The sequence below is a fragment of the Triticum urartu genome, chromosome 1A (genome assembly GCF_056163025.1).
Source record: "Triticum urartu cultivar PI428250 chromosome 1A, HENAU_Tu73, whole genome shotgun sequence".
NCBI lineage: Eukaryota > Viridiplantae > Streptophyta > Magnoliopsida > Poales > Poaceae > Triticum > Triticum urartu.
In genome coordinates, this window is record NC_141873.1 from 477,817,491 (window position 1) to 477,831,357 (window position 13,867).

A 13,867-nucleotide genomic window follows, 5' to 3' on the forward strand; every position below is an offset into this window, starting at 1 on the left:
CCCTCCCCCCACTCTCCGCGCAGGCCCCGTGTTGCCCCCTCCCCCCCGGCCGCCGCGAGCGCGGACCCGAGCAGATCGGCTACGCTGCTGCCACCGCCACCCCCTGGCCCGCCACCGCCCGGGGCCACATGGCTGGGGCGACCGTGGAATTTGGTGGCCGGGGCGTCGCCGGGGGCCAGCGCAACGGGGCCGTCGTTCTCCGTGCCCTTTGAGCCGCGACCTGTGGATTGTGGCGTGACCTTGGGCATCCAGGCGGAGGCCTGTTTCCTCGAGGCGTCGGAGGACCTCTGGTCGATGGAGGTGGAGCTTTCGCGGGCGGTGCTGGTCACGATTACTGGCACCCGGCCGCCGGTGGATCTTGCAGACGCGGCACGGGCTCTGCACGTGGAATTTGGCATCGGTCCGAAGGACATGTCCATTCGCGCTTTCTAGCCGGAAGATTTCCTGGTTATGTGCCGCGAGGCCTCCCTGCGGGAGCGCATGGTTCGTGCTGAACGAGCATCCTCGCCTCAGTTCGAGCTGTCCCTCAGGCCATGGCTGCAGCAGGCCCAGGCAACGGCGGTGTCCCTACCCCTCCTCGTGCCCATCTCTCTTCGTGGGGTGCCGGCGAACGCATGGTGCCGGAGGACGGCCAACGTCATTCTCCGTGGAGCCGGCCTCGTCGCCGGAGTGGATGACCTGACCGCGCGCCGCCACGACATGTCAGACTTTAGAGTCTGGCTGCGCACGGACCGGCTTGACCGCATCCCCAGCAGGCGCGTTCTCTTCGTCGAGGAGCCCAGTCGCACGCTTTGGGCGGGCGCCGGGGCGCGCCGCTCGTCAGGCCATGGAAGATCACACACGCTAAGCTACCCAATCTCCATCACTGTGCTGGCTGACCCTATCGTGGATCATGAGGACGCTCCCTCCCCTCCCCCGCTTCCACCCCCACCGCCGCCATCGCCGCCCTCCGACCTTGCAGACCCTGAGAGTGCTCTTCGTCCAGGTGGGGCAGGCAGGGTTCCCCCGAATGCGGGCCGGGCTCCGGCGAGTTCGTCATGCTCCTCGGCGGCGTCGGCCACGGCGCCCCCGGTGAGGCAGGCTGGAATTCAAAATCAGGTGCGCCCCACGTCACCTCGGCCGCTGCGTCAGGATTGGGGGTGGACCAATGGAAAGTGGACATGGCGGGACCTGCTCGGTCCTCGCCGCGCTAGAAAATGGAAACGCACCACTCCCTGCGAGACACGTGGCGCGTGACCAACAGGTGGACAGCCCGGCATCGCAGCTCAGCTGCGCCAGATGTGGGATCGACTCTGGAGTGGTCGCGTCGTCTTGCGCTTCTGCCCCCCTGCCGCGGTCGCTTTGCCTGGCACGCCTCGGGCTTCGAGGGCGGACCGGTCGCCACCTTCTGTCTTCATGGTTGGACAGTCAGATAAGGGTGGGGACTCTGATGCTGCCGGGGCGCAGGCGACTGGGGCCGCACTTACCAGGAATCTCGAGGAGCCAGTTCTCATTGGGTCTATGGAGATTTTTCCGTTGGAGGCTAGCGTAGACCAGCGGGACCCAACTCAGGCGTGGAAAAGGAACGGTGTGGCGGTTGGCTTGGACAGGTACAGCTGGTCTCCTTGCCCATTGTCGGACCACTCACCCTGGGGCGGGCCGGATCCACCTCGGGCCTCGCGCCAGGAGGGAGATGCGGATTGGTTCAGGGTTAGTCTATCTGTGGATTCACACGGCCCCGCGGGTGTCCTATCACCTGCCACTTCTGCCGAGCCTGGATCACGGGTGGATGTGGACCCCAACACCCCTCCCCATGCAGACCGTTCCATGCAGGCAGCCGATCAGCTCCCAGACCCCGCCACCCCACCCCATGCTGGTTCGGGCATGCATGCTGGAATTCATGACCCTGATGATACTACACCTGCCAGGCACTCTCGCAGGCTTGTGGATGATTTCAGCAGAGAAGTGAGGCGCCCCCTCTCGCTTCTCCTTCACACCCATGCGGATCCATCAGCGCACGGGACAACTAGGGCGCACTGACCATGGGCAAAGCACGTGCCGGTCGGCTCGCCAAGACGGAGCGCGCGCATTGCCAAGCGCAAGACAACGTCGACAGCAACCAAGCAGCAGCAAGTGCTTATTCGCAAGCTTTGCTTGGCCAATGAAGGGGAAGTGATCGGAGACGAGGCCTTGCAGATGTACGCCAAGCTGTTCGCACAGCCACTTTTGTTGGCACATGTTACGGCAATCCTTGCACTATTCGGCTGGGAACCTTCGGTTCTCCCCATGGTGGAACTGCCAGCGGAGCTGGCAGAGGCAGCGTGATCCCCCGCTGGTGGATCACACACGCGTAGGCTTCTCCAATGACGATGCAACCTTTCAAGGTTCTTGTGTGGAATGTGCGTGGCTTGAACGCTCCGGCGCGCCATAATGCAGTCTTCCAGGTGTGTCTAGCGGCCAATCCAGGCATTGTTTGCCCACAGGAGACGAAACTCGAAAATGTATCTGCGACCATTGTCACCCAATGTTTGGGCAATAGATTTGACCAGTTTTTCTACCTTCCAGCTTCGGGCACGCGAGGCGGCATCCTCTTGGCTTGGGACCCCCTCATCGTGCAACTTTCTAACCCCCATTACACCGAAAACACTGTCACGAATCTTATTAAGACTTTAGGCTCCTCTGCCCAGTGGTGGCTCACCGGGGTCTACGGACCACACCAACATGAGCACAAGGATGAGTTTCTACAGGAGCTAGCAGAGATTCGATACCTGCACGCCGGACCATGGGCCGCTTTGGGCGACTTCAACCTAATTGTGAACCCAGAAGACAAGAGCAACAGCTCGATTAACCGACGCATGATGGCCAGATTCCGAGCGAGACTGAATGACTTGGAACTAAAAGAAGTCTACCTCAACGGCCGGAGATATACATGGTCGAACGAAAGAGGCAGCGCAACACTAGAGAAGATTGACCACATTTTCACCACGGTGGACTGGGAAGCCCTGTACCCGACATGCTTCCTATCGGCACTGGGGTCTGCAGTTTCAGACCATTGCCCCCTACTACTCGGTTTGCATGCGGACTTCAGAACAGGCAGGAGATTCAGGTTTGAATCCTTCTGGGCGAAGGCGAACGGCTTCCACCACGTGGTCGCGGCGGCATGGGGATCAATCTCGTCTTCTAGAAATCCTTTTGTGGTCCTTGATCAGAATCTGAGGGCCATGGTGAAAGCGCTGCAGAGCTGGGCCGACAAGTGGATCGACAATGTCAAATTTCAGATAGGCCTTGCTCTTGAACTCATCAAGCAGCTTGACGTGGCAGCGGAGTCAAGAGCGTTATCAGGGGAGGAGAGGTCCCTGCGGAGATTGCTCAAAAGGAAACTTCTCGGTCTTTGCTCGCTGGAAAGAACGATTGCACGACAATGCTCCTGTCGTGGAATTATCACGGCAGATGTCCTAGCGAAAGGACTTAGTCGTAGGGCCATCGCAACTAGGAAGCTTAATGGGGTTAATCGAGACAAAGGACATGCGAGATTTATACTGGTTCGGCCCCTTACGGTGAAGGTAAAGCCTAGTCCAGTTGTTGTTGTATTGCTAGGTTTCGATGACCAAGGAGCGAATTTGCTAGCTTGGCTATCGACCTGCCGTTTCTTGTCCTAAGCCGCCACCGGGTCGTCCCCTTATATACACGGGTTGACGCCTGGCGGCCTACAGAGTCCCGGTCGGCTCATAAAACGTATCTGGCTCGGTGACTTCTTTTATATGCCTTTCTTTACAAGTCTTTCTTTACATATGGCGGTTTACAATATTGGGCCTTAAGCCGCCTTTGGGCTTAGGCCTTCTACAAGTCTTAATAAACTACACCTTGAATGTTTACTAGGCTTCTTCTCGTAACCCGCCATTGGGGTTGACCTGGCCCCTCCTGGGCGGGTCATACCTGGTAGCTATATCCCCAACATTAGGCCCCGGGTTGACTTGAACTTTGTTCTTTGTCAATCTTCAACACTTAGACGAAATCCATCTCCCTCTCTCTGTAAAAACTCTGTAACCCGCCATGATGTCATCTTCTGAAAACACAAAAGCCTGCTATGATGTCATCTTCAACGGATCTTTATCTTTTAATGTCTTCCGAGAATCGAGGCGTCCGTTTAGCTGGATAATCATTATTTTGGTCTTCCTTAGTTTTCGCGCCTGCCTGTTCACTTATCCCCTTATAAATAGGCTCGGCCGGTCCTTCCCCTTTCTTATTCTTCCTTCCATCTTCTCGCCACCTCTCTGCCTCTTGAGCTCCGCCGTCGCCATAGCGCTCACCGTCGCCCTCAACGTCGGCCGCTGCATCACCCTGAGCTCATCCCGAGAACCGCGGTGACCCTTCGCAGAAGCTCTGCATTCGTAAGTTCCTACCTTTCCGCGCCCTTAGATCTGTTTAGGGTTACGAGTTCATCGGCGTTCTTCGCCGTTCATCACAGATCTCCTTGTAGTTTCTTCTCCGTACCCTCTTTTGATCCAGAAGAAAAGTAGAACTTATGCGGTAGTAGTTTTACGCCCATTTTAGATGCTAGTAGATCCTTTTCCTTTGCACAGATACCTTCTTAGAGCTGATGAACTTCTCCGCGCTTGTTCTATAGGTCTGAATTTATTTTTATTTTCTGACCCATTTTGATTCAGAATAATAGCAATAGCTTGGGAAATCTGTTTGTCTCAACACTTAGCCAATTCTGTTTCTAGCTTCCTTCGAATGTCTTTAGTCATGGAGGCTTATCACGCCGACTCACTCACCCTTTGTATGTCATTAGCCCTTACTTAAGCCACCATTACTCATTTGTACCGTTATCATTTGACTTTTAATTTCACCATCGAATTGAACAGGCACATCGCTTTCCTTTCATTTTGTCCTTTGCTCATCATGCCGTCAAAAGCAACAACTGTATGCAACTGGGTCCCTTCAATAGTTAGTGAAGATACTTTGAAGGAATTTGTCACCATAGGATTTTTGCTAGAGAAAAATGTTATGTCTTATCGTGCACCTAACCCGGATGAAGAACGGCCTCAGCCCAAAGATGGTGAAGTTATCATTTTCACCGATCACATGAACCGGGGCTTCTCACCACCCGGCTCAAAGTTCTTCCGAGACGTTCTGTATTTCTTCAAGCTTCGCCCACAAGACATTGGACCCAACTCTATATCTAATATCTGAAATTTTCAAGTTCTTTGTGAGGTATATCTTCAAGAAGAACCGACCGTGGAACTTTTCAGAGAATACTTTTATCTGAACCGCCAGAACGAATGCACCAACAGCCTTAGTTTGGAGCTTGGTGGAATCTCAATTCAGCGCCGACAGGGTGCCGTCTTTCCCTTAATAGTCTTACCGAGCCATCCCAAAGATTGGAATTAGACCTGGTTCTATTGCCAAGACACGTCACCAGCCAATGAAAAACCACTGCCGGGTTATCGCGTGGAGCGTCTGGATTCCAAGTTTGTGCTCCCTGATAAGCTTACTGCTGCTGAACGCAAGAAGCTTATTCCATCTATTAAAAGGATTAATGCCTTATTGGGGAATGGCTTAACCAGAGTTGACTTGATCCGTTGCTGCATCTCGTGGCGGGTCATTCCTCTAAGCCGCCGATCCAAGTTAATGTATGAATATGGCAGATGCCCAGATGATTCTCTGCGCCATAACTCTGTTCGATTGACTGAAGAAGATATTGTTGCCATGTCGAACATCCTTGTAAATGGCAAATATGAGGACTGTAGTAAAGTTGGGTTAAACCCCTTCTGCAAACTTAACCCGGCACCAGAGGTGAAAAACCCTGACCTCTCTCTTTTTGTGTTTTGCTCAGTAGTTTTAAATACTTGCATAACCTTTTATCCTGTTTATTTGTTTACAGGCCAAATCTGACTTCTGGAAGGCCAAGTATGACCATGAAGCTGCCAAGAAGGCTAGAGCCGCTGCCATAGCCGCCAGGAAGATGACCCGGAGGTCCAAGAAGAAAAGGAGCAATGCTTCAGACCTGTTAAAGCTTGACGATGTTTCTGAGTCGGAGGCAGCCCTTGACTCCCTTGGCCAGTTTTTTAATAACCTTATTGACACTGACTATTGCCAGGACGACATGGGGGCCAGCCAGCCCGTAGAAGAAGAGGTAACTATTTCCTCTGACTCAGCCCCTTTGCCAAGAAAGAAACTTCGACTGGTAACCCGGAAAGTAAGGTTTTCACACCCTTATTTGGACCTTCATTTTCTTTTGAAAAAACAGCAACATGAGAGCCACCGTCAGGCTCAGACTAATGACGACGATGAACCGCCTTCCGTTTTACAACAAACTCCTCGAAAACGCCAGAATGAGGTTTCTTTCCTCTTTGTTTTTTGCTTTCATTAATGGATCTATACCCTTGCACTACTAACTTTATTTTGCCTTTGCAGGAGGTTTCTCGCTCTTCTGGCGACTCATCTCAGACTCAATTTCCGGCTTTCATGACTGCCCCTGGGTAAGGAAGAATCATCTTTCCTCTGTATCTTTAAAAACTGCATCCTTATACTAACTGTCTCATAAAACCTTTCTTAGCGGCCAAGCTAAATCCAAGAAGGCCAAGGTGATTAAACCGTCAAAAGACCCGAAGGTTCCTGCACCTGAGTCGGCCATGCCAACTCCTCCCTCTCAAACTGAAGCACCTGAAGACCCGACTGTTCATACTCAATTGGACCCTCCTGAGTTGTCAGCCGATGAGACCACCCTTAGTCCAACAATTCCTGAACCATCTAGCTCAGCTAACCCGCTAACAACTTCCGATACTGACGTGTTGATTACTGGTAGCCGGTTTGTTGAACTGGGGACCCCCACCGTATTAGCCCGGCATACTGCTAAGCAAGAAGCTTTGGAGAGACAGAAAGTGTGTTTCGATATCTCCCATTATGCTCACCTCAATGTCAATGATGTGCTGTCCGGCTATCTCAATCATGTGCACTCCAGCCGTGACTCGAAAATCGAGATGGTTAAACAATTGCAGCTAAAATATGAGGTATGTTCTCCAGTTCACTTATACTCTGCCAGCCCCCAAGTCTTCAGATGATGAACCTGAATGATCTGTAGACTTTATGATATAGGTTAATACTTTGTCTCTAAGCTTTTCGAAAGTCCAATAGAGTAGCGTAAACTTCACCTGTAGTCCCCAAGGGCCGGCTCAATTTATCATAAATGAACCGGTACTTAACTTCATAACTGTCTTTTACTAGTCCCAATAAGTATTGCAATCCGGCTTAATCTTGAGAAACTTTCTGAATGCATTAGCCCCAAGTGCCAAGTGCTGTTACTTTGTAAAACACTTGGGACTTGAAACATATAAGAGTCATAAAAATTGCTTTGGTAGACATTAGCCCCCAAGTGTCAAGTGGTATTGTGGTGCAAAGTACTTGAGACTTGAACCCTTATAACTTTTAGTTTAAGCCTTGACACACTTGTGTATGTTTTGTAGAACGCCCTATCTGAATTGGGCTCCCAATTAACTGATGCAAAGACCCGTCTGGCGGATCAAGAGGCAGAAATCAAGACCGCTGACTCTAAACTCCAATTGAGTCTTTCTGAGACAGAAAAATTGAAAACCAGATTGACTACAAAGAAGAAATCCTAGGCCGAAGAAAAGACGCTGCTGATACAACGTGCTGAAACAACTGAGGCGGCTCTTGAGGAGGTTACCACGGAGCTCACCGGCTTAAAGAACCGGGTGTCTCAAATGGTCTCCGCCATCTTTGGTAAGTCATCCGTATTAATCACTTATACCTTCTTTTGACCCGAAACATAAGCCGCCTGCTAAGCCTTTGTTAAAAACACTCGTAGGTCCACGAAGCAAAAATCTGAGCCAAGACAGTGTGACCAAACTGAAGGCGGTTTATACCTTGGTGGAGCAATTGTATACTGGTGCTCAACGAGCACTTGCTACTATCTCCCCTGCCAACCAAGGTTCCAACCGGCTGAGTGACATTTTGAAGAAGCTATCGATCTTACCCGCCAGGTTTCAAGAAGTCAAACGATCCTGTGCCAGAGCCAGGGCCTTGACTGCCTTGAGCCGCTCCAAAGCTTGGGTGCCGGATCTAGACCCGGTGGATGTGGCTAAGGGGTACCCTACCGTGAAGGAAGACATGACTCCATTTGAGCAAGATGACTTTGTTGCTTGTGTGAGGGGAGTTCGTCCTTAAGCCACCATTCTTGGAGAAGAGACCAACATCGATAAGTATCAGCTGGGTTTTGATATGGAGAATAAGAAGATGGCGAATCCCTCTTATAAAGTGACAGATCTTATCCCGCCGGTTCGTCAACATACGTTTACCCCGAAAATTGACCCGACCGGCCTAGTTGACGATGAAGCTGAGTTCATTGCTCTGAACGGCTTTGACTGGTCCAATCCCAGCTTTCAACTAGCGGAAGGAGGTGAGCCGGCCAGGGGGGAGTCATAACCATCTGAAGAACCCAGCTTTTAAGACCTGCTTAAGAGAGAAAAAACAGTCTAATCTTTTGGGCTCTTAATGCCTTGTAATAGGTTAGTTTGAAAACTGCATATTTTGCCTATGCCATTGTGCATAAGATGCTGCATGTGACTCTTGGCCCATGATGTCAATACATGTTATGCGTTACCTTCGTGGTCACATCTGTAATGTTTTAACTCTTTTCTTGTGAAAAATGAAAAAGTTGGCCTGGCGGTTTAGCACCGGATGGGTCAAAAATACCCGGTATATGACTAATGAAATTATCATAGTAGAAAAAGCCAGAACTAGATGTAAAATAAACAAGGCTGAAACACAGAGAAACCTGTTCATGAATGACACTGTCATACTTGTGTTCTTTGAATCTGGACTGTCGGTTTACATGACCCAGATGATGAGGTTGATGACCCAATCTTTTTGAGAAGTCAATGCTTCCATATACCTGATGACTATCATGCCTTGGCAGCTTATTGTCAAATAGTCAAGCCGGCTTTAAATGAAAACCATACTGATAGTTTAGATTTGAGACAATAAAAACCAGTAAGACAAAATAGCAGATTTCAAAGAACATAAATTTGGGGGTTCCTGATTCGAATAAGATCAGTAAACCGGACCAAAGGGGTTAAGCTAAGATTCGAATACGATCATATAGCCCCCGGTGGCTTTGGCGTTGTGTCGATCAAGAGGGTACCGACAGCTATGTTCTCTTTGGTTCGAATATGACCTATGTTTGAACAGGAAGCCCCCAAATGACCTTGAGAGGTTTTTAACGACCCCGATTCGAATACGATCCAAGTCGGACCCAAAAGGGGTTAAGCTATGATTCAGATACGATTAAGAAGCCCCCTAGCGAGTTTGGCTTTGACCCGATCAAGAGGGTTATGACAGCTATGTTCTCTTTGGTTCGAATACGACCTATGTTTGAACAGGAAGCCCCCAAGTGACCATGAGGTGTACAGCTAGATTCGAATACGATCATAAGCCTGACCAAAAAAGGTTAAGCTTGATTTAGATACGATCAGCACCTTAATAGTCATTTAAATAAAAATAGTAAAGATATATCATCTTTGAAGAGGAAAAGGACAGAGGTCCTGCTTTATTACTTATCATAATATATACAATGTCAAAGTATATACATGATGAGAGCTGGTAGCTCAGGTGTAGTATGGCCGAAGCTGAGCAATGTTCCACGGACGGCGGGTCTCCTTCTCCGACTTACATGACTCTTTGTGCTCTCGAACGTCAATGAGGTAATATGACTCGTTGTTTAAATTCTTGCTGACCACAAAGGGTCCTTCCCAAGGCGGGGATAGTTTGTGTGCATCAGACAGATCCTGGATGAGCCGGAGCACTAGATCACCTTCTTGAAAGGTCCTGGACTTAACCCGACGGCTGTGATAATGGCACATGTCCTGTTGATAAATTGCTGATCGAGCCGCCGCCAAGTCTCTATCCTCATCTAACAAGTCAAGTGCATCCTGTCGGGCTTGTTCATTATCAGCTTCAACGTAAGCCGCCACGCGAGGTGAGTCATGATGGATGTCACTAGGCAGCACTGCTTCCGCTTCATAAACCATGAAGAAAGGTGTATAACCTGTAGACCTGTTAGGAGTGGTGTTGATACTCCACAGCACCGAGGGTAATTCCTCTACCCAACAACCCGGCGTCCGTTGTAAGGGAACCATAAGCCGGGGCTTGAGACCTTTTAAGATTTCCTGATTTGCTCTCTTAGCTTGACCATTGGATTGAGGGTGAGCTACTGAAGAAACATTAAGTCGGATATGCTCACGTTGACAAAACTCCTCCATAGCACCTTGGGACAAATTAGTGCCATTGTCAGTGATAATGTTGTGTGGAAAACCAAAGCGAAAAATCACCTTTTTCATGAACTGAACCGCCGTGGCTGCATCACACTTGCTCACTGGCTCTGCCTCAACCCATTTTGTGAATTTGTCAACTGCCACTAAAAGATGTGTCTTTTTATCTTTGGACCTTTTGAAAGGTCCAACCATGTCAAGTCCCCAAACCGCAAACGGCCAAGTGATTGGAATCATCTGCAACTCTTGAGCCGGCACATGCGCTCGTCGTGCAAATTTTTGACATCCATCACACCTACTGACTAGATCCTCCGCATCAGCGTGAGCCGTTAGCCAGCAAAAACCATGACGAAAAGATTTGGCCACAAGAGACTTTGACCCGACGTGATGACCACAATCCCCTTCATGGATCTCACGAAGTATTTCTTGACCTTCTTCAGGAGAAACACAACGCTGAAACGCTCCAGTGACGCTGCGATGATACAACACTCTGTCAGAAATCGTCATTGACTTGGACCCCCGGGTTATCTGTCGGGCCAGGGTCTCATCCTCCGGCAACTTGCCCTGGGTCATGTAAGCCAGGAACGGTACTGTCCAATCTGGAATGACATGAAGAGCCGCCACCAACTGTGCCTCCAGGTCGGGAATGGCCAAATCTTCCTCTGTAGGTAACTGAACAGACGGGTTATGTAAAACGTCTAAAAAGGTGTTAGGTGGCACCGACTTATGCTGAGATCCCAACTGGCTTAAGGCATCGGCTGCTTCGTTCTTTCTGCGGTCAATGTGTTCCACTTGATAACCCTTAAAGTACCCTGTAACAGCATCGACCTCGCGGCGATAAGCCGCCATGAGGGGATCCTTGGAATCCCACTTGCCTGACACCTGCTAAGCCACCAAATCTGAGTCACCTAGACACCATACCCAGCTCAAACTCATTTCCTTAGCCATTCGAAGACCATGAAGTAAGGCCTCATATTCAGTTGCGTTGTTAGTGCACGAAAATATCAATCGTAGCACATAACAAAATTTGTCACCTCGAGGAGAGGTTAAAACAACTCCAGCCCCGAGCCTTCCAATTGTCTGGACCCGTCAAAGTGAATTGTCCAATATGTGTTGTCTGGCTTCTCCTCCGGTGTCTGCAACTCTGTCTAGTCATTAATGAAGTCAACCAGTGCTTGAGACTTGATCGCAGTACGTGGCACATATTTTAAACCATGAGATCCAAGTTCTATGGCCCACTTGGCGACTCGTCCTGTGGCTTCTCTATTTTGAATAATGTCTCCTAGAGGAGCAGAGCTAACAACAGTAATTGGGTGACCCTGAAAATAATCCTTGAGCTTCCGGCTTGCCATGAACACCCCATAAACAAGCTTCTGCCAATGTGGATATCTCTGTTTAGACTCAATGAGCACCTCACTGATGTAGTAAACCGGTCGTTGAACCAGATGTTCTTTGCCAGCCTCCTTGCGCTCTACAACAATGGCCGCACTGATAGCACATGAGTTAGCAGCCACGTACAACAACAATGGCTCTTTCTCAACCGGAGCAGCAAGAATCGGCAGCTCAGCGAGCTATTTCTTCAGATCCTCAAAAGCAAAATTAGCGGCGTCACTCCAAACAAAGTCATCCGCCTTTTTCATCATTTGATACAAAGGCATCGCCTTCTCCCCTAACCGGCTTATGAACCGGCTTAAGGCCGCGACGCGACCCGCCAACCGCTGAACGTCATTGATGCACACCGGTTTGGCCAGAGATGTAACTGCCTTAATTTTCTCCGGGTTAGCCTCAATACCTCTGTTAGACACCAAAAAACCCAAGAGCTTGCCAGCTGGGACTCCAAAAACACACTTGGCCGGGTTAAGCATCATCTTGTAGACCCGGAGGTTATCAAAGGTTTCCTTTAGATCAGTCACTAAGGTTTCCTTTTCTCTGGATTTTACCACTATATCGTCCACATAAGCATGAACATTACGCCCAATCTGATTGTGAAGGCAATTCTGCACACACCGCTGATAAGTCGCCTGGGCACTCTTAAGCCCAAAAGGCATAGACACATAGCAGAAGGCTCCGAATGGAGTGATGAAAGCTGTCTTCTCCTAGTCCTTAACTGCCATCTTGATCTGATGATAACCCGAATAGGCATCCAAAAAACTCAAACGCTCACAACCCGCCGTAGCATCAATGATCTGATCAATACGAGGGAGAGAAAAAGGGTCAGCCGGACAAGCCTTGTTCAAATCGGTGTAATCCACACACATACACCAGGTGCCATTCTTCTTGAGTACAAGCACCAGGTTAGCCAACCACTCCGGGTGAAAAACTTCAACAATGAACCCGACCGCCAAGAGCCGTGACACCTCTTATCCAATGGCCTTGCGCCTTTCCTCATTAAACCGCCGAAGAAACTGCCTGACCGGCTTAAACTTCAGATCAATATTAAGAGTGTGCTCAGCGAGTTCTCTCAGGACACCCGGCATGCCAGAAGGCTTCCATGCAAAGATGTCTCGGTTCTCACGGATGAACTTGATGAGCGCGCTTTCCTATTTTGGATCCAAGTTGGCACTGATGATGAACTGTTTGGATGAGTTGCCAGGCACAAAATCAACCATCTTGGTGTCATCAGCTGACTTGAATTTCAACACCGGTTCATGCTCCGTAGTTGGCTTCTTCAAAGACGTCATGTCTGCTGGGTCAACATTATCTTTATAAAACTTTAACTCCTCTGTCGCACAAATAGACTCAGCATAAGCAGCATCACCCTCTTCACATTCCAGGGCTATTTTCCGGCTTCCATGTACTGTGATGGTGCCTTTATGACCCGGCATCTTGAGCTGCGGATACACATAACACGGCCGAGCCATGAACTTGGCATAAGCCGGCCATCCAAACAGAGCATGATACGAGCTTTTGATCTTAACCACCTCATAAGTTAATTTCTCAGCCCTGGAATCATATTCATCCCCAAAGGCTACTTCCAATTCAATCTTATGCCGACTTACCAGGCATGACACCATGAAAAACAGTGTTGGATTGTTTAAGATTCTTATCAGTCAACCCCATCCGACGAAACGTCTCATAATAGAGGATGTTGATGCTACTGCCTCCATCCATGAGCACCTTACTGAACTTATATCCACCAACCTGGGGTGCCACCACCAAGGCCAAATGACCCGGATTATCAACCCGGGGAGGGTGATCTTCCCTACTCCACACAATAGGCTGTTCTGACCATCTCAAATAACGTGGAATCGCCGGCTCAACATCATTTACAATCCTCTTATGAAGTTTCTGGTCCCTCTTGCATAAACTAGTGGTAAATACGTGGTACTGCCCACTACTCAACCATTTCCGGTTACTCTGATACCCGGACTGTTGCTGCTGATTACCTTGGCCGGGTTGCTGATTATAGCCACCCTGGTTACCCGGATGGCCCTGGCCGTGAAAACCGCCTCCGCCTGAGCCGGCGCCCGGGCCATGAAAGCCGCCTCCGCCTAAACCACCGCCAGGTCCGTGGCTACCATCGAACATGTTGGAATTTTTAAATGCCTTCATGATCGTACAATTCTTCCACAGATGGGTAGCTGGCTTCTCCCGGG